The following is a 26,841-nucleotide window of genomic DNA, read 5'->3' on the forward strand; positions in this document are numbered from 1 at the left end:
AATATGGTAATAATAATATATTAAAAGTTATTTGGCTCCAGGTTAAGATCCCCTCTGTAAGAGAAATAATGCAATTATTATCATTTTAAATTTTATTAAATTTTACATACTTTACTATTTTACTGGGGAAACCAGGTGGTACAGTGGATAGAGTGCTGGGCCTGGAGTCAGAAAGACTCCTCTTTCTAAGTTAAAATCTGGCCTAGCTGTGTGACCCTGGACAAGTCACTTAATCCTGTTTGCCTCAATTTTCCCATCTGCAAAATTAACTGGAGAAGGAAATGGCAAACCATGCCAGTATCTTTGCCAAGAAAACCCCAAATGGGGTCATGAAGAGTCAGACAGGACTGAATAACAATTATCATACTATCAAAATACTATCAATTACTCCATTTTACAGATTAAAAAACAAGTCTTTGAAAGATTAAGTAATTTACTCCTCATCACATAGTAAGTGATGTGTGATTGGACCCCCAAGTCTCCTAATTTTGAGTGCTGTGTTCTGCACACTGTCCTTGCCGATAAATAATTGAAGTTAGATAGTATGAATTTGTAGTGGACTTAGATAATACTTTTTTTTGGGTGGAGCAATGAGGGTTAAGTGACTTGCCCAGGGTCACACAAATAGTAAGTGTCAAGCGTCTGAGGCCAGATTTGAACTCAGGTACTCCTGATTCCAGGACTGGTGCTCTATCCACTGTACCACCTAGCTGCCCCATAATACAGTTTTATGACTATCCCAAGGCCTGGCAACCCTTCAGGAGCAAGAGTGCGGAAATCAAACACGGGGGCAGAACATTGTGGACAAAGTGGCAAGGGATCCTGGGACTCTTGCCTGGAAAGAATAAAAAACATCTAACCATGGTGTCCAGGTTAGAGAGGGGTATAAATGAAGCCAGAAGGGGGCTGATGGATGGGAAGGCTAGAGCTAAGGAAGAAATTTTGATAGGCTTCAGTAGGTTTGAGAAAGGAGAGGTAGAAAGTTAGGAGAGACAGTATGATGGGGTGGGAAAAGCACTGAATTCAGAAGGGAGGAAGGGACCAAGCATTTATTAAATACCTACTATGTGCCAGGCATTGTGCCAAGCACTTTACAAATATAATGTCATTTCATTTGAGTTATGGTCTTGGCTCCACTATTTATTAAATAGGTGGTGTTAGGCGAGTCAAAATTTCTCTGATTTCCAGTTTATCCATTAGTTAAGCGGAGATAATAACACAGTTTCTAACTTACTCAAGTAATCATTAGCTTCCAGCAAGGCTCAACTTGGGTGCCATTTCCTATGGGAAGTATTTTCTGATATCTCAGTTGTTAGTGATCCCTCCTTGTTCTCACATTAGCTTGGATATATGTGTGTGTATGTATCTATTATATACATATATATGTCCATGTATATACATATGTATATGCACACACAGACACATATCTGTACATATACATACACACATATTTATGTATATGTATATAAACCTAGGGTCAGCTAGGTGGTGTAGTGGATAGAATGCTGGGCCTAGAGTCAGGAAGATGAGTCTGAGTTCAAATGTGGCCTCAGATGCTTACTAGTTAGGTGACCCTAGGCAAGCCACTCAACAATGTTTGCCTTAGTTCATCATCTGTAAAATGAGCTGGAGAAGGAAATGGCAAATGATTCCAGTATCTTTGCTAAGAAAACCCCAAATGGAATCATGAAGAGTTGGACACAAGTGAAAACAACTGAACAACAACAACAAAAATATGTTACCTCATTGGTTAACTTTAAAAAATTACTAAACCCTGCTTAATCAATTATTTAATCATCTTAATTAAAGTTCCTATAGATCTTAAACCTATGGTAATGCTTTAGGTACTGTCCAATGAAATGTCTATTAAATGAATCCACTTAATTGGTACTCAACTAGATTTTTTGTTTTAGCCTTACTGTGAGAAATAGACAAATCACAAAGCAAAAAGACTATAATAAAGACTTAATCAGAAAAAAAGGGAAGGCTTCTATTATATGATTTAAGGCAATTGCCCACTTGGACTAGTCTTCTACACCTGGTGCATATATGTGTGCATTAATCACTGATGTGCCAAATGGTGACCCTCCTATAATTTTAACAAGAAGAATAGTATGCCTTCATATATACATACATATACATACATATATGTATACACATACACATACACACACATTCATCCAACCATATATATTTTTTTTCTTTCTAATATCGAGAGGATACCAGTAGAGCACTCAGACTGCCTACCTGTCAGGCACCAAGGTGGGTGCAGTGGATATAGTGCTGTGTCTGAATTCAGGAAATTAAAATTAGGTCTCAAACACTATCTGTGTTACCCTGGGTAAGTCATTTAACTTGTGTCTGCCTTAGCTTCCTAAACTATAAAAGAGGGGATAATAAAAGCACCTGCCTCCCATGGCTATAATATCTTTAAAGCACTTAGAGTGCTCAGCACAGAGCAGATACTTAATAAACCCATTCACCCACCCACCTTCCCTCCCTCCCTCTCTCTCTCTCTCTCTCTCTTCCTTCCTTCCTTTCTCCCCTCCGTCCCTCCCTCCTATTCCTCACTTTTCCCAGCTGAGTAGCCCTTCTTTTTGCTCATACATTTCCTTGTGAAATTCTCTGTCAGTTCTTTGAAGTTCCTTATTGGTTACATGTTGCAGCCTGCTCTCACCCACCGTGTGCTTCTCCATTGCCTTCTGAGAGATTCTCACTTAAAATAATCTCATTTTATTTACTAAGGCAGGAATATAAAGTAGTGAATTTAGTAAAATTTAAATGGCATGGGATTGTCATTCTTTTAAAAGAGATTTTCTGCTTTTAGTCCTCATTCAGTAAGAAAATTCTTTGAACTAGAACACCCCTTTCTCCTGAGCATTCTAATTAATGAAGGTTAATATGAATCACCAAAGGTGATGGGACATTTCTTGAGTGTTACTCAGACAGGACTTTGTACAACTAGCTACAGGAAATTCTCTATATCTTTCAAAAAGAATGAAACTTTATAGGACTGCCAAAGATTGGGTCAACCACCCTGAAGATATTTCATAAATATTGATTAAATTGAATGGGTATAATCAGTCTTTCTTTGGCACACATGATGTTTGGCACATTATACTTAACTTTGTTTATAAAATTCAACTCTAATCTCAGGGAAGGATTTTGAGTCTTGTTTTTCTTACAATTACAATTCCCTGCCCCCTTAACCCCCAAATCTAATTTATTTGGCACATCGCTTTTGACTTCTCACAGATCAAAGTTGGCAGCTAGGGATCAGGGTGTGGTTTTCATAGTTATTCATGTGGCTACTAAAAAGAATACTTTCACTTTTTGTAAATTTCTATCTTGATATATTCTTGACTCTGTGGTATGCCTGGATCTAAATTCCAGATATTAAGCAGAGCCTCTCATTTTTTCTTTTATTTGTAACAGCAAAAAGCTATTGGAATGTAGAAGGATGATTCAAGCAGACTAATTCACTCTCTTAAAATGTTGCACACATATCAAGTGAAACTGAATCAGTCATAAAACATTCCTTTATTTCTTTTCAGTTTAGAGTGGAAATAATCTCATTGGCAAGACATTTCCTGGGATGTTATCTTCTTGATGGTACCTTGGTATACCACTTTAAACTCTCGGTGCACAGTGTAACTGTTTCCATTAACTGACTTTCCTTATGGTCTGGTTATATTAGCTAGACTTATGTTCCATTAACCCCAGTGATGCCAAGTCCTCCATCTACCCTTTATGTTCATTCATTTACTGGGCAAGGAGCACAGGTCCCAGTAATTTGTCTCATTCAACAGTAACTACATCACTATCAATACTATCATCCATGTGCATGTCTCTGCTCTGAATTTCATCTGTCCCCTTTAAAACTATGGGATGTATACTATAGGAATAGGGGTTAGACCTGTGATTTCAAAGTACTGAAAGAAAATGACCTGTCCAGGGTCACACATTCAGCATGGATCTGAGGTGGGACCTAGCTCTGAAGCTGGGTCTTTGTATGTCTGTGTATAATGTAGAAGTGCTAACAATAATAATAGCTACTGTGTACATTGAGCTTTAAGGTGCTTTGCATATGTTATCTCATTTAATCTTTACTTCCACCTAAGAGGGAGGTGCTATTTTATTATTTTACAGATGAGAAAACTGAGGCTGAGCAAGGTTAAGTGATTTGCCCAGAGTCACACAGCTAATAAGTGTTTGAGGCAGGATTTGAACTCAGATCGTCCTGATTCCAAGTCTAGCACTCTATTCATTGCCACCTAACTACTTCAATGTGACATATGTGGGGTGTCCATATCCTCATGCATCTGTGATCTCATGGAAGCAAACCAATTATATTCCCTCATCTGCCCATCCTTGTCATTCTTATCTGTTTTCTGAAAGGTCAAATAGAACTACAAATGTCTGTGAATACAAATAAAAAATGAAAACAATTATAGAATTATCTGGATAATTCAGACCAGAAAAATATCTTCTCCTAAAATACTCGTATAGATAGTTACTCTGAGTTTCTGCTTCATTTCACATACATAGATGCAGTTTAGGAACCAGAGAGAATGCTGAAATTGTCTACTAATTTCTCTTATGATAAATCCCAGGATTTTCAATGTTTAGGTAACATAATCAATAAATCAATCAACAAGTCCTGATAAAGCACTTACCATGTGCCAGGCACTGTGCTTAGCACAAACAAACAAATTGACCATTCCTGCCATCAAGGAACTTACATTCTAATGGGAGAGAAAACATAGTCATACAGAAGATTCACATGGATATAGATGGAAGATACCATTAGAGGGGAATCTGGGGGTTGGGATCAGTGGAAGAAAGACTTCCTGCAGGAAGTGGTGCTTCAACTGTGTCTTAAAGGAAACCAGAAATTTGGAGGAAGAGTATTTCAGACACAGTGGACAGCTAGAGTAAAAGCACAGAGAGATAAGAGGTTGTGGGTGAGGAACATGGGTAGATTGGTATGGCTGAATCATAGAATCCTAATGCCTGGATGGGAATAATGTTTGAGGAGTCTGGAAAGATAGGAAGGGGTCAGATTGGGAAGATCTTTAAGTGCCAAACAAAGGAGTTTATAATTGATTGCAGAAGTATTAGGAAATCTTTGGTGTTGATTGACTAGGAAGGCTGGTTGAGTAAGTAGAGAGAATGGGACACATAAAATGCAAAGAAATTACAAGATTTGGCGATTGATTGGATATTTGGAGAGAGAGAGAGAGAGAGAGAGAGAGAGAGAGAACGGTTGATGCTTCCCTCAACAATAATAAGGAAGTTCAGAAGAGGAGTGGGTTTTGAGGGAAAGATAGTATGACCTTAAGATGCCTTACAAAATTTGCAAGAGGCTGTGATGTAGTATTACACTTTAGGAGAGACACTAGGTTTGGATATGTAGAACAGGTAATTACTTGCATAGAGTTAGTAGCTGAACTGATGGGAGCAGATGAAATCACCCAGTAAGAGAGAACCAAGGAGAGAAACTTTCGAATAGAATTCTCACCAACAAAGAGGAAGTGGTTGCTGAAATGGAGATGATGGGGAAACCATTAGGAAAAGGTGTGACTGCTCCATCTCAGAATCTGTGACAGAAAAAGAAGAAAAATTGGGGAATGGCCTGACAAACATCTTTAATTTGAGGAGGGCAGATTCCAAAGAGAAAGGAACCCATGACCTAAAATTCTTTAGAATATTAGGAAACTCTCAAGAATGAAACAATGCCACTGAAAATCTGAAACAATGCCACTAGGGAAGGCAAAGAGAATCGTCTAAACAGTCTGAAGTGAATGCAGAGGGAACTCATTGATCAACTTAATTTTTTAAAAGACATCTAGAGAAGATGGAAGCAAAGCCATGCAATAGAGGATAAATGCAAACATGCATCCTGTGAAAATAGTATTAGGAGTGCTAAAGCTCAGAATCTGTTGAGACTGATGGGGACATTGAAACACAATAAAAAAGTGTTGTTGTTGTTGTTTTAAAGCTATACTTGTGGAAGAGGGGCAGCTAGGTGGCACAGTGGATAAGGCACAAGCCCTGGATTCAGGAGGACCTGAGTTCAAATCTGTTCTCAGACACTGGACACTTACTAGTTGTGTGACCCTGGGCAAGTCACTTAACCCTCATTGTCCTGCAAAACAAACAAAAAAGCTATACTGAGGAAAAAAGGAATCAAAGAAGGGATTGCTAAAAAATTGCTGCTTAGGGTAGACTAGATGGAGACTATGGAGAGAAGACAGAGCTGCTCCATTTTTATTTTCCATGTGTGTTCCTTGTCAAGGAGAATGATCTTTAGATTACCAAGGACAAAAGAAAACTGTCCTATAGAGACTTGATCCTCAAGATATGTAGGAAGAGAATAAAAGAGCAACTAGTCGCCCTTGGTGAATCAAATGAGAGGTGTCAAACACATGGCTCCAGGCCTACAATGACAGCCTGCAACCAAGCATGCTCAAAGCAAATTAGAATGTAATTGGGAAATACTTAACAAAATAAATAAAAATACAGTAGAACATAATGTCATTAAATGGTTTGACACCACTGAGTTAGATAGTCAAATCACCAGAAGAATTACATTGCAGAGTACTAGAAGAGCTAGCAGTTATGACTGCTGAGCCACTGTGAAGGATCTGTTAAAGAGCAAAGAAAACAGGAGCAGGATTGTTGGGCTGTAGAAGGGCAAATGTCCTGATTTTTCATAAAGAGAAGAAATGGAAGTCAGAAAACTGGAGGCCAGGAAGCTTGACTTTGACTCTAAGTAAAATTCTAGGGATAGTTATTAAATATCTGGAAAAAGAAAGCAGTGATCACAAAGAATCATCATGGTTTCATCAAGAGTAGGTAATGTCAGAGTAATTGCATTTCCTTTTCTTCCCCTCATAGGTTGACTAGAGCTTGCTCTCTCTCTCTCTCTCTCTCTCTCTCTCCCCCCCCCCCACACACACACACTCCCTCCCTTCTCAACTTGAAAGGAGAGCTCCAGTGGACAATCTCATTGATGGAAAAGCTAAGAGGGATAGTTAACATAATGGATTGGAGAGTTAGGTCCCTAAAGGATCTTAGCTAGAATGTTGGCTCATATTTATTAAGGAGAGATGTTAAATTTTACATCTGGTTTCAAAAACCCAATTTGACAGGTACTAGATAGGAAAACCACAGCTAAGGCTCATCTTAAAAAGTGTTAAGGGCTTAGTGGATGGCAAGCTTGATCTGCATTAACAATATATGGCGGGGGCAGCTAAGTGGTGCAGTGGATAGAGCACTGGCCCTGGATTCAGGAGGACCCGAGTTCAAATCCGACCTCAGATACTTGACACATACTAGCTGTGTGACCCTGGGCAAGTCACTTAACCCCAATTGACTCACCAAAACAATATATAGTAGAAGCCAAAAAAGCAAATATAAACTTCGGTTACATCAAGAAAGGCATATTGTTCAGGACTAGACAGAAGTGGTTCAGTATGGTAGATAGGACCCTGGATTTGGAGTCAAGAAAACCTGGGTTCAAATCCTGCCTTCAACACCTACTACCTGTGTGCCCCTGGGCAAGTCACTTAACCTCTCTGTTTCAGTTCCCTTAACTGTAAAATGAGAACTCAAGCCTTTGAACTCTGAATCTCTGCTCCTATGATCCTCTTACAATGCATCTGACAAGTGGTCATCTGACCTTTATAAACTGTTATTCTCTATCCTGGTCAGACTTGCATCTGGGCTATGTTATTCAGTTCTTGGTGCCATATTTTAGGAATTTCACTGATAAACTGAAGAATGTTCAGTTGAGGGCAATAACAATGGAATTTCTGAAGAAGTTGGGGGATGTTTATTCTTAGGGAAGAGAAGATTTAGGAGAGACATCATAGCTTTCTTCAAGTATTTGAAGGACTCCAAGATAGAAGAAAAGACTAAGATTCTGGGGGTGGGGCAGGTATATGGTTCAGGTTTGGGTTGGGCTAGATAGATTCTGAGACCCCTTCTATCTTTGAGAGTCTGATTCTTTTAAGAAAATACAAAAACAATTTTTTTATGTGGGGCAATGGGGGTTAAGTGACTTGCCCAGGGTCACACAGCTAGTAAGTGTCAAGTGTCTGAGGCCGGATTTGAACTCAGGTACTCCTGACTCCAGGGCCAGTGCTTGATCCACTGCGCCACCTAGCTGCCCCCCAAAAACAATTTTTAAAAGATAGCCAGAAGCCAGTTTTATAAAGTAAAAAAGATTTACACCGGATTTAGGAGAATAGAATCATAGATTCAGAGGTCACTTTGAGAGTTCATTTGGCCCACTCAACCTTTCATGTTGCCTATGCTCAAACCATCTTAAACATCTGAGAATCAATTCTGCTATTAATCTTTCCAGAGGAGAGTCCAGCACCTTACCTGTGAATATGTTCCAATCAATGTAAATTCCCACGTTGGAGTATAAGCCCACTTATTTTAACAAAAATAAAGACCCAGTCACCATCTATGCATAATAACCACTGAAAAACTTGAAGATCATTAAGTGACACCTCAGCTCTTTTTACTCCTCATTACATAACATTTTTTTCAAGCTTCCTCATAGTTTGTAGTTTTCATATCTTTACTAATCTTGTGGTTTTTCTTTGAAACCTCTCCAGGTTCTCCACGTCCCTCTTATGTTGTCCTTCAGTACAATAGCCCTCTCTCCAGCCTTCCTTAGTAGGGAAGAAAAACAAATAAGGAACCACCAATAAGGAACCCACCATATCTAATCTGTTTGACCTCTCAACAAAACCAAAATAAGTACCTTACCCCTACTGGGCATGTGTCAGCAAATGGAGAGGAAAAAATAAAGGGAACAATAGCTTATTTACAAACATGATTCTACGAAGGGGAGCAAATCAGATAGACTAGGGCAAAATCTGTTCACAGCTTATGTGCCCAAGAGTCCAGTGTTCTTTTTCTTTAAAGGATTCTGTTACATATGTGAGCTGGAAAGAAATACATGCTGCTGTCTTGATTTCATGGCTGTGTATTTATAGCATGTTTCTTTATTACAAAATATCCTGAAAGTAATCAATAGTGTTGGTAGTAGTAGGGTCCCTTCAGGTAGTTTAAAAAATTATGAGGAGACTCGGTTCATCCACATAGGGATTATGGTAAGAAATTTTCTTTGTTCTAAAAAGCAAGGGAAAAATATACATAACTACAGGAAAAAGATTTATTATACATGGCAGCTTTTTATTGAATCACGAAGAGTCTGACAAAGAAAGGGTGTTCCTAAGTTGATTGGGATCTTTTATTATACAAATAAAGTTATTGAAGACACTTAAATGTAGAAGACTCACTAAAGAACCAAATAAGTTAAAATTGACACATACCTAATTAGCATGTGCGTTTTATTTAATGTGACCAGTCAGAAGGTCTCCATGGGCCGCTCTAAATTAGGTTTCTGAGTTTTTATACAAATGTTTCTTTGAGAGAGATCAATACAGCCTTCTTCTGACTCCTACACCCTTTATTGCACAGAGCATCTTTTCTCTCCTCCTAAATACTTGAAAATCTAAAGGAGGCCAAACTTTTGATGTAAGAAAAATCCTAACCTCACATTGTTTAGCTGTGGTATGTGACACAGGTCATTGCTAAACAGTGGGATGAAGAGGGCAAAGGTGACATGAAGAATAGCACTTCAATATTCTTAAACTAGTCTTCCACAACTCACATTGTTCACAACAAATATCTTTGTCCCCCTAAGAACAGTTGAAAAACATGCCATTTCTAGGCAACAGTATTTAGTGAGCACTTCTAAAAAATCATTCTAGATATCATGGAAATTCTATTCAGAAAACACATTGAATTGTGGGTGATTTGATTAATAAGCTTTTAGCTCTATTAATAACTTACAAGTTCAAAGAAAAATCTTCTATTATGTTGGAAATTATAAAGGCTGACTGTTAAGAAAGTGCTAAAAGGCTATAAATATTATAGGAGCAAAATGTCTTCCTTATATCTTAACCCAATGCATGCAATTTTCTTGAATACTAATCTTGCACATAAGAACAAGAGTCCCCCCCCCTTTACCCTGGGATATCCTAATTAACATGTTTTTGCATATATCTACAATTCAAATTTGAATATTCCCATTCTATATTTGTAAGATAAATGCAACAACTGCTTTCAGTTTATTCAAACATAAATGTTTAGAATTGAGCACAACTGAATTATACAGCCATAGTTTTGAACCACTTAAAGGAAGCACAATAGGGAGGAAGCTGGCACATTATTAACTGATGAATCACATATTCTCCTAAGAGTTCAAAATCCTTCCACATCCATAAAACAAAATATGATGCCATGTTGGGGAAATTGTTCTTCTCTCTTTTCCCATGAGTGATCACACTGATGGCATACAGGAGCCTGGCTTCCCCCATCCATCCCTAAAGTAGAAAGTGTCCCAAGTACAAGGTATAGTTAAGGAAAACCAGACAAAAATTGGAGCTGTCCCTAGCCACTGTTGGTACCAAGTGCTGACATGAACAGAGTACCCACAAAATTGTTTTCATTAATAACAGTTCTTTCTGAGTTCTAGTATCAGTTTATCCATCTTTCTTTGAAATTTATGTGCTATTTTCAAGGTAGCAAACAGAATCTTTTTCTCTGGAATGAATTTGTTTTACTGTCTCAAAATTAAAAAATTTTGGTAGTAAATTATACACACATATACATATATGCCTATAACATCATTTAAAATAGTTATAATACTTTGACAGGAAAGAGTAGCAAATTATGGACACATCTACTTTTTGAATTCATATGTTTTAGGTGAGTGTGATATAGTTTTAAGAATTTTTGGAAAAAAGTAATATACATAGGGACACACATACATAATGTGCATGTATGTGTGTATATACATGTACATGCGTACACAGAATTCCCAAATTACTATGCCTTCTATGATTGAAGGATTAAATAGAACTTTCCATGGATGATGAACAAACCAGGCATAAACATGATAGCAACAAAAAACTACAATATCTAATGTCTGAGAGGCAGCATGTTGTATGGCATAGAAGATAAGACTTGGTATCAGGAAGAACTGGACTCAAGTCCTACCTGTGTGGTCATGGGTAAATCAGTCAATCTCTCAGTATCTACAGACAACTCTTTAACACTATCAATTATAGAGGAAACTGCTGATCTGAATTAGTGGAGAAAGTTAATGTATTGGGAATTCCCTACAGAAATGAAATTGGGATCATTATGGGTTTGGATCAAAAGGACAAGAAATAGGGACTGGACTGATTATTTCATTGATATAGGAAACTGCCAGATGGGCAGACTCCCTCTACTAATGCATGTTAGAACCATCTCTGCAATGTATAGTCTCAGGGAATTGCCTAGAGTACCAAGAAGTGAATTCACTTGCCCAGGGTCACATAGTATGAATCAGAGGCAAGACTTAACTCAGTTCTCTTTGTCTGTGAAGACAGCTTTCTATTCACTATGCATTGATCATTTTTATAATACATATATCATATACCCACATGTGTATATATTTGTACAAACAAACCATATATTTATACATGTATATGCATACTTGTGTGTAGTGTACACTATACACATTTAACATACATGTATATATGTATGTATATGTATCAATAGAGAGACAGATAGAACTCAGTAAGCACTCTGAACTTTTTAAACATTATTAGCCCAAAAGGTTGAATACAGCCAAGATCAGACCTATGGCTACACAACTGGTCAATTTGGTGAAAAAATTAAGTTGATTAAAAAAAATTCAACCTGTTATTCCTTATTTATTTTTATTGGTTCTGATCAGCCTATTTGCTATCAGGGAGACTATGTAAGTTGGAACAAAGAATACAAACAAGAATAAAATTCACTCTGATACAACACTTGTCTTTGTGTACACTGCCCAAGGAGAATGTCTAAATAGGCAGCAAGGTTAGTCATCATCAAAAGGCTTAAGCAATGATAAACCCTAAAATTACTCATCATAATCTTCATATTTGTCAGATCTGCTTGCCTCCACAGTAGCAATAACACTAGCATTTTATCATTTTACTTAATTTTAAATTGCATATATTGTATATAATTTTCTAAAATCTTTACACTATGTAATTCTAGTCATTTTATGGACATCTGTGGGGAATGACTTTAGAACAACAAAACATAGGTAAACAGATGCCATTTTCTGAGTTTTGAGAAAATCTGTAGTCTTCAGTTGCCAAAGAAGCAAAATGCATATAATAATTATGGAATACTGAAAATAAAAGCCCCTTCTTTAGAAGTTGTGTGGGAACCTGAGTAATGAATAGCAAGTGCAGTAATTCATTTAGAAGTTTGAATAATATTCAGGAGGTAATTAATCAACTTATGAGATGGTTTCAAGTGCTATTGCCTTTCATTGTCTTTAATGAAATTGGGGTTTTATCTGCACTTTTCTGATGTAATCTATAGAAAAATATATGTAAACATATTTACATATAAATATATACATATAAACACATATTTGTTGTTGGGAAGTTAAAAGAGTTCACACAGTATAATATATCTAGTTCCAAATAAAGGAACTAAAAGTAAAATTTTAAATAATTTTAATTTTAGAATTATAGAAACTAAACCTGACTGAAGTCTATGATATTTGATTTCTACTCAGCTATAATCTTTATCTATATGCATACTTTGGTTTTTGCATTTCATTAAATAGAACTTACTTTAATTTCTACCTTTGACACCTATACAATTAACAAACAGCTCAATTACATCTTTCACGCCAAAGGGTCTACTTGGGACCTTCATGACTCCATTTGTCTGCATTGCTTAAATTATAAAATAATCAGATTTCTATATCACTTTCTTATGTATATATGCCAATATTAGGGCTAGAAGGGAATTTAGAGGTCAAGTCCAACCCTCTCATTTTAGAGTGGGAAACTAAGGGGCAGAGAAGTTAAATAATTTGTCCAAGGTGATTGAGACTTGAACCCAAGTCCTCTGACACCAAATCTAGTGGCCTTTCCACTAATAATATATTAGTGTGTGTGTGTGTGTGTGTGTGTGTGTGTGTGTATATATATACATATATACATACACACATACATACACACACACACACACACACACATACATATATATATATATCAGTACTCATTCATTAAGTATCCAAAATGTGCCATGCACTATGATAGCTTCTTGGGATACAAAGACAAAATGTAACAGCCTGTATCATCAAGTAGCTTACATCCTGTTTGGAGAGAATGACACATACACAGAAAATTAACTACAAAATAGATAGTAACTAAACAAATGGAAACAAAGGAATAAATGAGGAAAATGTTGTGGAGATAGAATTCACAAGACTTGACAACTGATTGGAGAGGGGAGGGTAAGAGAGTGAAAAGTTGGTGACACATTTGAGTTCTGAACCTGAATGATGATATCACAAAAGAAATAGAGAAATTGGGAAGAGAGGTATTTGTGGTTTATTTTTAGAGAAAGACAATGAATTTTGTTTTGGACATGTTAAATTTGAGATTCCTGTGGCACAACCACAATGTCTTATAGGCAGTTAGTGATGTAGAACTGGAGTTCAGGAGAAATTTTAGGAATATTTATTTAAAAAAATTTTAATTTTCATTAGTGTGTTTATGTGCATGAAAGACTGGGTTTCCCTATCTAATTCAGTTTAGAAGTACAGGGGATACTAATGGGCCCAGTCCCACTCTGATCAGCAAAAGAATTTTATCTGTGCTTTTTCCAACCTGGACTGATTCTCTTCTCCTTAGGTATGTGATGGTTTAACATTCTTGGGGGCTCACCGTATTAACACCAAACAGTTTGGTTGCATGATTGCCTTAGCTGACTCGGAAATTCCTGAGTTCAACAGATTTGAAAGCATGATTCTCTCTAGTAGCAGTTATTAAAGTAGGGTACAACCATGATTGGCTATGGTTGTTTTTATAGATATGGGAACTATATACACAGATATGATAATTGAGCCTCTGGAAACTGATAATTTTGGGAAGGGGAGAGAGAAAGGTGAGAAAGAAAGAAGAGGATCTAAGAAAGATGCTTGGCGGTGTGCCTCCAATTTAAGGAATGGCACATTATGATGTTGGTGCAAAGGATACTGAGGAGTGGCTAGAGAGATAAGAGGAGAAGCAGATTTGAGAATGTTGTGAAAACACAGGGAGGAGTGAATATTCAGTAGGAAATGATGTTAAATAATCTCATCAAATACTTCAGAGAAGGAGATGGCTAAAAAAAGGCAATTAAATTTGGCCTTTGGTAAATTTGGAAAGAGAAATTTCAATTGAGTGATGAGATCAGAAGATAAAGGTTGGGGAAGTAAGAGGTGAAGAAGTGGAGGCAATGAGCATGAATGACTTTTTCTTTGCACTGAGCTGTGAAAGGGAGGAGAGATGTTGGACCAGAAATTTAGGGGATGGTGAGGTCAAATGAAGGTACTCTAAGGGTGGGGAAGATATGGACATACTTGTAATCAGTGAGGGAGGAGATAGTAAATATGGAGAGATTAAAGATTAGAGAGAGGAGATGACTGTGGGGCAAATCTGTTGAAAGAGCAGACAGGAAAGTATGGTATCAAGAGCACAAATGAAGGAATTGGACTTGTTGAGAAGGGTTTTCTTTTATCAGACTCTGGAGTGAAGAAGCAGAGAAACAGGGATAATATCAAGGAAATTTGAGCAGTATAGTAAGAGCCAAGAGGGACCTCAAGGCAAGTGACCTCTGTTTTCTCAAAGTATGAGTTGAAGTCCTTGTCCCAAAGGGAGGCTGGAAGGAACAGTGTGGGAGGTTTGGGGAGAGAAGGTAAGGTTTGGAACAACCACTGTGGGGAATTCAATGTAGAATCATTCATGGAAGTGTAAAAGGATTGCCTTATGTCAGTGAGTGCCCAAATAAGATTACATAATAGAGGTCTGTAGTGGTTCCAGTCAGCAAGGCTGTACTGCCAATACCGTTCAGTAGCACTATGATTAATAACTGTTAAGGCAGATTGTAGGAGTAATCCAGGGTTGGTGTTTAGCAAGGCACTGGTAGTGACAGGAAAAGGGAGCAAAGGATTTGATGGCAGAAGATGATGTAAAATTGAGTTGGTTAAATAAAGGTTCAAGAGCAGGAGAGGGAAGTGCAATCTGAGTTGGACTGATGTGCTGGCAGAATTCTGTGCAATCGAATTACTAGAGATCACGATAAAGATATAGAATAGGACTGGAAAAGAATGAGGTGCAGGGAGATCTGGATTTCTATTGATGAGTTAACTGGTTGATATGTGTACACTCTATATTGATACACTTCCCAATCCATCCACACCTTTTTTTCCTGCTTGCTTCTTGTCCTTGCCTTCTCATAAATCTATACAGAGGATATAGCAACTGTTCTGAAGGCCATTCTCTAAATCTTTTAATATTGAGTACAAGTGTAGCATTTGACCAGCCTACCTCTTTTCCCCATCTTACATTTCCTGGATGACATCTTTTAGTCTGCCTCTTATGTACAAGTAGTCATTGAAAATATTGCTTCAGTCTCCTTAGGCTTCTATTGCTGTTTCTGTTATCTGCAATTTTAATTCTCACTGTATGACTATGAATCCAGTATGCCCAGCTATAAAATTACATAACAATACTTCTACTACCTAACCCACCAGGTTGTTGTGAGAAGAACTCTTTGCAAACTTTCAATAGCTAAATACATGAGTTATTAAAATATTTTCTGCTGTTGTGGCAAGAAGGACAATCATAAAATAATTATTTAACTTTGATGATAGTTTTCCAATTTTGCCTTTTAAAGAGAAATGTGATCTTTTCATTTGTCAAGCTGTAAAATCTCTAAATTGAAACAATTTTCAGTTCTTATGTAAATATTTATTAAAAAGGGCAGTGAGATGGCTTGGTTGATAGACCACCAGCCCTGGAGTTGGGAGGACTGGAGTTCAAATCCATTTCAGACACACCCTAGCTATGTGACCCAGGGAAAGTCATTTAACTCCAATTACCTCCAAAAAACAAAATAAAAAAACAAACAAAAAGAAAATAAACACATGTATGTGGTTATCAAGGTCACTTTAGTTAACTACTGAAATGAGGAATACTAACATAAATTCAATAAAGATTTTCAAACTAGTGACTAAAATTAGATATGTAAATACCTAATTTTGGTGTTGTGTATAATCAAATACTGGATAAATCTCTGATGAAGATATGCACGCTAAAGAATATTCATTTTGAGCATTTAAATCTAGAGAATGCCTATTTTTAGTGAGTGATAACACAGAAGCTTTTCCTTCCCCCCAAAGAGTAACATATTTGGCAACAATAGAACACAGTTTTGAATGTGTAAGGTTGTCTGACATCAAAATCAGTGTGGAAATTGGGAACCCCAGACTTAATATGGTATCAAGGAGTGTTACTCTCTGTATGTCATCATTGCTTTTTAAAAATGCACCTTTATTTAATTAGGAAAAAAGAACTCTGTTGACTGAGAAATAAACTACTCATGTCCTTTTTAACTCTCCTTATATTTTTATGCTGCATTCATATGGGAAGTTCAGTTACCAGAAAAGACGCATGCACAAACAGGAAATCTAGCTTCAGTAAGGTGTTTTTCTTCACACAATAGAGTTCAAAGATGTGTCATCATGTAATTTAGAGCTAAAAAGCAAGACCACTATTATTGTAGAGCACAAAAAACCCTACACATTACAGCAGTTTACAATTATATCCCGACTTTTCCTAAGCCTGTTAGAACTTGTTAAAGATCCCAACTTATACAACCTGACCTTATGGTTCTTAGTTTTCCATCAGTCAGAATGTTGAAGTGGTGGGGAGGGGTGAATTGGGGTAGAAGGATGAAAGCAGGAGAGATGATGAGGAAGGCAGAGGAAACAAATGAATTTTTGGACAGCAAATGGTAGCATTTGCAGATTTAGTCAAATTGCTTTTGAAATCTCTTTCTATTCTCTGTACTACTTTGTGTAAGAAAGCAGCTACATGGCAAAGAATGAATTTCTATAAATGCTATGAATTAAGTTATATGGCCTATTTTTGAAAATTGTCAAATAAGGTCATTGATTCAGAGAAGAACTCATGCCAAGACATGGCAGATGAACCTTTACACTAATTTGTGATAATAACATTAACAGGAAGCACTTTGGAAAAGTAGATTGGCAAATATATGGACAAAGCTCTTATATTACAATGGTTTTATATATATATATATATGTATGTATGTATATATGTATAAACAAAACAACGAGCCACAACAAAACTCAGTGTTGTATAAAAATATTTCCCTGGCACAAAATAAATGGGGGGGGGAAGAGGAGAGACGATTATAATTGAATGCCATTGAGAAACAAAGCCTTTAAAAATACTTAGATTTTCCCTGTCACATCAGAAAAACTCATTAGCACTCAGAGGAAAATCTATTCTGCCAAGGAAAGAACCTATCTGATAATTATTTAGTTGCATGATTTCAGACACAATTCAAACTTTTTGGCAATCCTATTTACAGAACTGAGGCAATAAGCAACTTCATATTTTCAGAAACAAAAAAAGTGGTCCTTAAATGGTTTCAAAGATTTCTTGGACATCAAAGTGTTTAGAGAGACATACAGTTTATGGGTAATGATTTAAGTTTAAGTGCATCAGAAACACATGGATTAAATTTCCCTTAAAAGACCCCTAGGTTTAAAATTGAAGAGCTAAAGTGCTGGCCAAAACACATGTTGGGACCCAACAAAGCCAAAACATGTTTTTAAAGATAGTTTGAGTTGTCTTATGGACCCAAAGCTTGGCTGGATTTCCCTTCCCCTTCTGATTAGGAACAGAAGGGTGCAACCTATCTGCTGCAAAACAAACCAGTTTACCTTCCTCTTTCTCAGATTGGGGAAAAGTAGAGCTTTTCAAAAATTCCTTAAGATTTTTAATGTACTACTAATTCTCTAAAAACAAACTATTTCAAAATGAAGAACCCATTCCTTAAACTTTTTTTTTTGAATGACTGAAAAGTCCCCTTTTTTTTCTCCATCAATCACCTGCTTTTAGTTTTGACCTTGGATCCTGGGTGCTATCTTAAGCATTGACTATCAGAGGCAGTAAGTTCATTTTCAAAACAGGAAGAGGTCAGTGATCTTAATATTCACAGTGCTTCATGATATATTATTTATTTGCATTTAAAATGGTAGGAAGAAATACAGTACATAATCTTCCTCTCCAACACAATGGTCTTCCTGAAGGCAGTTAGCCTGGGCATTTTGAAGATTTTTTAAGACTAAAGGAAACAAGTTAGCACACAACCTGTGTGCTTTTATTCCTTGGAAAATAGATTGCCACACTGATTTGACTTATTTAAAGACACTTGAAACAAGCAATAGAAGTCTTGAATTTCAGACAAGAATAATTACTTGGGAGGATTTCAGATAGCCTTTTTTTTTTTTTTTTGTAAGGCAACGGGGGTTAAGTGACTTGCCCAGGGCCACACAGCTAGTAAGTGTCAAGTGTCTGAGGCTGGATTTGAACTCAGGTACTCCTGACTCCAGGGCCGGTGCTCTATCCACTGAGCCACCTAGCTGCCCCTTCAGATAGCTTTTTAAAGCTAGGGAAATGTTACAAAAAGGAGGATTTACCCCAAATATGAGAACTTGGAATGTAAAATCTAGACATAAACATATAACAGATTCAGACACTTCGGATACCTTAAATAATCACTTCAATTTGAGAAAAAAATAAGATAGATTACATATTAAGAGAAGTACACTGAACTTGAAGTTGATATGAGACATGGGAGCTTATGTATTTGGGTACTCAAAAAAATGTCTCACAGAGGTAAAAGACCATATAATAACTTTTCTTTTCCTTCCTTCCTTCCTTCCTTCCTTCCTTCCTTCCTTCCTTCCTTCCTTCCTTCCTTCCTTCCTTCCTTCCTTCCTTCCTTCCTTCCTTCCTTCCTTCCTTCCTTCCTTCCTTCCTTCCTTCCTTCCTTCCTTCCTTCCCCTCTTTCTCATTCTTCCTTTCCTTTTTTTTCCTTCTCTCTCTCCCTCAAAAAAAAAAAACAACACTAAAAAACTTTCAATGAGCCTATGATTGTTTTTAAATGGTTAAGCTAAAAACACTGTTACAAACTGATTAGAACACATCATAGAAAGGACAGCAGGCACTTTAGCCCTGTATGCTATTCTTTTAAGCAACCCCCTCAGGGCCCTACTAACTGGTCTAGACAGAAAAGTGGAGAAACTGGAAGGAAAGGAGTGAAAAAAAATAAGAGGAAAAAGAGACAGCAGTTGTTTTTAAAGAAAAGGAGGCAACAGATTTTAAAAAAGAGAAAATAAAATGGTTAGTATGGTGGACAGTGGTACAATGGCCCTAATAGCATTCCCTTCAAGTGTGATCAGTATCATACGCTGCCTGATTTATAAGGGAAAATGTTATTGATAAGGCTGTAAGTGTCTCGACCAGATCTCATTTAACTGGGATTACTCTTTGGATTATGAAGAGACTAAAAGTTTCTGAGAATGGAATAGTGGTTCTGGTGATTTGGGGGCTTTGGAAAGGTAGCCAGAGGGTATTTGTTCACTTCTTTCACAACCCAAAAGCTGAAAGTGAGTGTTCCTCAGGCAAAAGTAAGCCCATCCCACTCCTACAATCCAAAGGGCTACGGGAATCCTTGATCTCATTCCTAAACCATAGATACTCTTACTCCCATCTGATCTATACAATGTGCCAAGGGGCAGAGTGAGAATGCTTCAATAGTACATACATATACATATATATAATACACATAATACACATGTTTTATGTATACACATACATACATATATTTTATAGCAAATAATCATTGTTTTGCAGTAAATAAAGGTTGAAAGAGCCTAGAAGCTTCCACAATTCATGCTTTTGTAGTTTTCACAATCACTAATGACAAATGCCACATTCCTAATTATGCTATTTTATATATATATATATATATATACACATACATACATATATATATGTATATATATTCCACTCACAATGCTTTCTCACTTTTAAGCTCTGCTGCAAATCCACAGGATTTTCTTTCAATTAAACATTTTACTGCTTATAAAAATACTCTATTTAGCCCCTCAAAACCCAATTACAGTCAGGTTTTACTGTATACTTTTATTGCAATAAGTCCCAACTGGGACGTATTAACTAAACTGTAAAACACAACTAAAGAGATATCTGAGTATTGGGTTTCTGATACAATGATAGAGTACAAAATTCCTCACAGCTCCTAATCTGATAATGGGAGCAGAAAGCTCTCCACATACAAAGCTGTCTTCTGGCCAGCTGTGCTGCAGATAGTGGATGTGAGAGAAGTGGATGATGACTCAAGGGACTGGAGATGCCCTTTTCAGCCTTTCATTATGAGCTAGTCCACAGATCTAAATCCATCTCCAAATGGAAAAGGCCAAAACTTATCACCTTTATCGATGCTCTTTGAGAGATAGGATGCTACAGAAGAAAACATACTGGGCTGAGATCAGAAGACCTGTTTTCTGGTTTTCCTTCTCCCTACCCCTTAGTAGCTATGGGGCTGACCCAGGGGGCAAGTCACTTAATCTCTCTGAGCATTGGTTTCATCTTCTGCAAAATGAGGGAGATTCACTAGATGATTTCTAGTCCTAATCTTATGATCCTTTCAATATTTTTTCTGGACTCATGATTTCATCAGTGTAGGAAACTTCCATTGAGGAAACTCTCGGTCAATGTAGATCAGTTACTATTCTACAACTTATATGGTTGCCTGGGGACACTGAGAAGTCAACTATGTGCAAGAAGTGGGCACGAATACAGGTTTTTCTGGCTCCAGGGTCAGCAGTCCATCTACTATGCTGTTTTCTCTCTTGATATGCATTTGTATCACACGAGCTTATGGCTGTGTAGTTCTTATTATAAAAATGCTTTTTAAAAAATCAGTTATACAACTTATGAAACATCCTCCTTTGCATTAACTTTAGCCTTTGGAATAGCAGCAAGTTAAAAAAAAAATCTAGTGTCACATTTCCAGAACATTGGGTGGATCCTTTGTGGAATATTCATGTGAGGATGTGAACCAACAATTGCACAGGATAAGAAGGCATGGATAGATTTCACCTCAGGAAGGGATTATTTACATTAAGGAGCTTGTAGATTGAGGGGTGGGGTGGGGTAGGGGGGAAAGGAAGAGGGAACAAGCCTACTACCATATGCCAGGTACCATGCTAAGTACTTTATAAATATTATCTCATTGATCCACCCAGCAACTTAGGAGGTAGGTACTGTTTTTATCTCCGTTTTACAATTGTGGAAACAGAAGTAGATAGTTAAGTGACTTCCCCAGGATCACATTGCTAGTAAATGTTTGAGAATGGAATTGAACTTAGGTCTTCTAGATGCCAGGCCAGCACTATCCACTGCATCATCTAACTGCCAAGAATAGCAACTATAGCAAGGTTAACAATGTTAAAATTAGGAATTAAAGGTGAAATAGTATGAAATAATATTGAAAAGTACTGATGTACAGATCAGTTTTTTACTTCCAAGTGATAGTCTAGGATCTTTCACAAGAAAATCATTCATTTAAATCACTTGCCATGTTATTTGACACGGGGGCAGGGGAAGGAAAGGAAACAAGCATTTATTAAGCTCCTCCTATATGCTAGGCACTGTGCTGAGAGCTTTACAAAGTTACCTCATTTGATTGATTGTTTATTGATCGATTAGAAAGGTACACAATATAACCTGACCTCTTTGTTTCTTTTTTTCATGTGAATCTTCCTATTTCATCATGGTGCTATTCAATTAAACAAATATTTAGTGAGTGCCTACTATGTGCAAGCCTCTATCTTAGGTGTTATGGAATATACAAAGAAAAATGTCAATCTCTGCTCTCATGGAGTTTCCAGTAGGGGAAATGAGCCATGTACAAAAGCAATCCAAATCAAAACCAAACCAAACCAAAAAACAATCCCAGTATACTGCGAGGCAGCAGGAGACAACATAAAAATACAAGTGACATGGCTCACATAGTTAGTTCACTGAGGCTAGTTCAGAGGAGGGAGAGAGCAAACATTCCAAAATTTATAGCTGCTGGTGGCATGATACAGCAAATAGATGATTGTATTAGGAATCAGAATACCTGGGCTCTGTGCCTGTGTCTGTCCCTTATTACCTGTGTGACCTTGAGCAACTTTTCTCTTCATGTATAAAATGAGTGGGTGGGACTAGATAACCTCTGTCATTCCTTCCAAAGGAAGGAAGTGTCTGAAACATAGAGGTAGGTAGGGTGCTGGTCCTGAAGTTAGGAAGACCTGAATTTAAATCCACACTCAGACACTTACCACCTGTATGACTCTGGGAAAGTCACTTAACCTCTTTCTGCCTTAGTTTCCTGAACTGTAAAATGGGAATAAAAACACCACCTACCTTCCAGGTTACTGTAAAGTACAAATGGGATAAGTATTTGTAAAGGGCTTAGCACATATTAGGTACTTTAATAAAGGCTTGTTCACTTCCTTTCTTATAATTCCAAATCGATTCTACTGTATTAGGGAATGTGAGTTCCCTACAGCAGTGAAATCACAGGTCTGGTGCCTATCCCTATTATGTCTCTATATTTGGCAGTGAGGCAGCATGTCACATGGTAGACTGGACATCAATAATACCTGGGTTTAAAGTCCCACTTCTGATCCATACTAGATGTCTGAATCTACCCAAGTCACTTGGTATCAGTTCTCTGGGCAATGCTCTAACCCTAACAATGGCAGAGAAGGTGCCAACTTGAATTGGTAGAGAGTTTTTTCTCATATGGAAATTCTCTATATCAATGGTCCAGTCCCTAACCATAGCTTTTTGTGTGTTAAATTATTTATTTACAGAAAAAAACCAACCTTCTGTCCCTCTTTTTTCCCCCCTTGCACTCAGGATTACTCTAAATGCTTGCCTACAGTGAGCATTCATAGACAAGATTCTTTTCATTTTGCAATTTGCAATTGTTCAAAAGTCAATTTGTAATTGTTCCCAAGAGATTCTATTTTTATAATAAAGTTATTTGTATATGTGTCATATCCTTTTACTAGCCAGGTCATATCCTTCTACTAGTCTGTCTGTAAGCCCCCTGAGGGCAAGTATTATGTCTGTCTTATCTATACTTTCTATCACCTCTAGTGTCTATCACTGCATTTTATATATATATATATATATGTGTGTGTGTGTGTGTGTGTGTGTGTATTCTATAGTCTGTTATTTACCATGATAGCTAGATTAAAAGATTGTCAAGGATAAGAACTTTATTTTTTGGATCCCCTCCCCCCTGCTAGTCTAGTATGCTATCTGGCACACGCTGTGCTCAACAAATGTTTGCTAAATAAAACTATGCAAGAGTGTGACAGGCTAGGGATTCAGATGCATGCAATCCACTCTACCACAGATTGGGGTTAACTAGAGAAGAAAGTAGAAGTCAAAACATTTCTGCCTAAAGTGACATCAGTTAATAGTAACCTTTATTATTTATTTGTTGCTATTATTACCTTCCTAAATCAGCTGATGATACTCTGTCTTGTCACAGAGAAGGCCACTGAAAAGGCAGCTAATTCTCTAAAGGTACAAAGTTCTTTGGCCTGGGGATTCCTAGATTTACCTTCTTCTCCTTTTACAAAGAAACAACTGGAAACCTAGAAAAGGCAGGGATGAAAATGCACTCTGTCACATGACAGTCAGTGTCCTCCAAACCTGAGGTTGACAGAGTAGAAACTGGAAGAAAAAAAATGAGACTGTAGGGCTTGGCAGAAGCTCTGATAAAACAGAGGGCCTGAGATGAAGATGTGTAAAGAGATGGGTGATAAATAAAAAGAATGAAACTAGAATAAACAATATTAAATAAAGCTTACTCTCCAAGCTCTGTGGCTACTACTAGGTTGCAGTCAGGCTTCAAAGGCCACCCTCAAGCAAATACTCTCCTTAAAGGAACTGCTCCTTCTGAGTTATTTAGTTTTGCTTTGAAAGAAAAAAAATGAGATTGGAGAAAATAACATTGATTTGAGCTCAATATATAGTTTTTCTACCAAAAAAAATTCTCACTCTAAAAATGGATTTCATCTGCATGAAATGGAGTAATTTCCCATAGCTTTCTGATTATAGGCTATCTTAAGATATATCCTAAGATATAGGATATATAATCTTATACATCTAGGATTATAATAAAAGAAATGATAGGTATAAAGAGAAATAAAAGGACTCCCCCTTTCAGTTCTTTCCCCTTTCAATTTTATGCCTTAGCAAAGTGACATCTTTTCTTCTGAGGAAGTGCTGTGAATATTAGCTATGAACATGTATTCTAACTTGGTCTACTTGATTGGGACCCTTTGATCACTCAGATAAACCCACCCAGTGTTTGCTGAAGGCATGCACATCTAATACAAATGAAGCCCTGAGATGTTGCTTAAAGGAACAAAGCAAGGCCTCCAAAAAAATAGGTTTTCTATGGAACATAAGCTACATGTAGCAGACCCCAACTGTCAGAAGTCGAAGAAATTTAGGTTAACAACAAATCTATTGCATTTTAAAGTTTTGAACAGAATATTATCCTAAGCACCTGTATATTTTATAAAAGATTAGGCACATTTTGGGTTCTGTAAAAAGTTCTAATGAATGGTATAAAGGATTTGGAATTGTTATCCCACAATTTAAGAATCATAACTCATAAAAACACTGCAAATTAATTAAGAACAAGAATACGGAATATGAATACAAATGCTCTTCAGTTCTCTACTAGATCTGACTATGGAAGTTTCCGCGCTTAGATAAAATTCAATAACCTTTGAGATAAAAAGGGGAAGGCTATATCTGTAAATAATCCAGGCAACACTTACACTATTTACATAAGGGCACAATTCATGTTCCAGTAGCACAGAAAAGCAACATGATGTACATCATTTTTAGATAATCACTGTGCAGGAAAAAAAATCACTAGTCAGCCATAACAGTTTTGCTGTAAAGGAAAATAATGTTTTATTGAATCCATTTGCCTGGCAATGTGCATGTGTCTGGCTGATAGAAACTCAAAAGTAAGCCTTCAATGCAATGTTTAAAATGAGACCATTTCTTAAAACTGGGGAGAGTAATCCAGAGTTCAAATTATTCTTTGCGGTGTCAGTTTTTACAATCACCTCATATTCATTGACCATCATATCTTGGCAATTAATGGATCCTAATTATTTTGCCTAAGGGAGATGACAGTATTTCATTTTGCCAGAGTGCTCTTTCAAACATAAAACTGTGAAAAAAAGGGTAAAATACAGCAGTATAACTCTTCATGCATGAGCATGGGAACAGTTTCCAACTGCCAAATTAGTAAGTGGATTTTTTTTTTAAACCTAAAAGGTATAGTGTATGAAACCAAGCCTTGATATAGATTTCTGTGCTGTTGAAGTGCTCAGTGAAATGACTTTCATTTATAAAATGCACAAAGTATCTGTCAATTATTGGACCAGTAGCCATCTCTCTACCAATACCAGCAACAGTTGCCTGAATGTTAGGCTCTAAGCAATTTCTCCTTTCCATATTCTAAGCACTGATATAAGGTTATGATTGGAGACTGAAGAATTACTCATTGGTACAAGTATGGTGTGCCGTCCAGAAATGAACAATTAGGACCCATACAGAAAGGTGTACACATGCACCTGCCTTTTCAAAGAATCATGGTTTTGATCAAGGAAGGAGTCAGCTTTGCCCGGATCTTCCCAGCATAGCCCGGGGTCAGTGACCGAATCCCTTTGTAAAGGCTGAGTCAGATCACCAACTGAAACTTATCTATAGCGGTGGTGTATACACATACACACACACACACACACACACACACACACACACACACACACACACACACACACACACACACAGCCTCTCTCCCCACTCCTAGGCACACGATATACTCCTGAGTCATCCAGGGAATTATCCAGGGTGTCATCACCCCCCAAATGTTAAAAGAATAGCTTTTGCTTTTCACCTTCATTCTGACCACACAACTTTAGCTTTTGACAACGAAAAACTCTTCTTCCCCTCCCCTCCACCCTCCTCCAGCGATCCCTCTCCGTGCCCAATTCACCCACCACTCCTGTTACAAACAAAGAGAAGGGGCTGGGGCGGGGGTGTATTCTGGAAGAGAGGTTCAAGTCTTTACCTGGAGGTGCCCACGTCCGCACAGAGAAGCAGCTCGGGGGGTAAAAGACCACCCGCAGGCGTTCGCCCTGTCCCCTCCCCCCTCCTTTCGCAGCTGTTCAGCTGTCGTCCCGCATCTGGATTCCTCAGTCAAGCTGGTCTCCGCTGCATCTGGACACAAAGGCGCTCGGGGCGGTGCGGAGGGGAGGGGGTACGGTGGGAGAGGAGGTGAGAGGCCCTCCCGGGTCACCTGGCAGCCTTGGCACAGAGAGAGTCCGCAAGCGCTCCTCCCCTCTTAGGTGCTTGGTGTCCGCTGCGCTGTGGAAGTTCCCGAAGGCAAATCGTTGGTCCGAGGGCTCCCTCCGCCCCTTTCCACATGCGGTCCTGACCTGCCCGTGACTCACCCCGGCATCGGGTTCCGCGTGTGCGAGTGTGTGTGTGTGTGTGTGTGTGTGTGTGTGTGTGTGTGTGTGTGTGTGTGTATGTGTGTGTGTGTGCTCGAGAGGGGCGGGGAGGTGCACTGTCTAACACTCCTCCTGCACGTGCCCCTCTTAGTTCTCTCTCCTTTGGGGCCCAGGGCGCTGCAGAGGTGGGCACTGGTGCTGTCCAGAAGAGGAAACCTAGCCCCGGACCCTGCTCAGCTCCTAGCTACTCTGGCCAGTTTCTTTTC

General features: G+C 37.8%; 1 protein-coding gene across 1 annotated transcript in view; it reads right to left on the bottom strand.

The window, feature by feature from the left end:
• Nucleotides 1-26,526, bottom strand: part of MET (MET proto-oncogene, receptor tyrosine kinase) — a 161,042-nt gene extending 134,516 nt beyond the window's left edge. The window contains exon 1 of the mRNA XM_043969125.1: nucleotides 26,194-26,526. The gene's annotated coding sequence lies outside the window, so the exon portion shown is untranslated. The remainder of the gene's footprint in view (nucleotides 1-26,193) is intronic.
• Nucleotides 26,527-26,841: the final 315 nt, after the last annotated feature.

This window comes from Dromiciops gliroides, chromosome 5 (assembly GCF_019393635.1).
Source record: "Dromiciops gliroides isolate mDroGli1 chromosome 5, mDroGli1.pri, whole genome shotgun sequence".
Taxonomy (NCBI): Eukaryota; Metazoa; Chordata; class Mammalia; order Microbiotheria; family Microbiotheriidae; genus Dromiciops; species Dromiciops gliroides.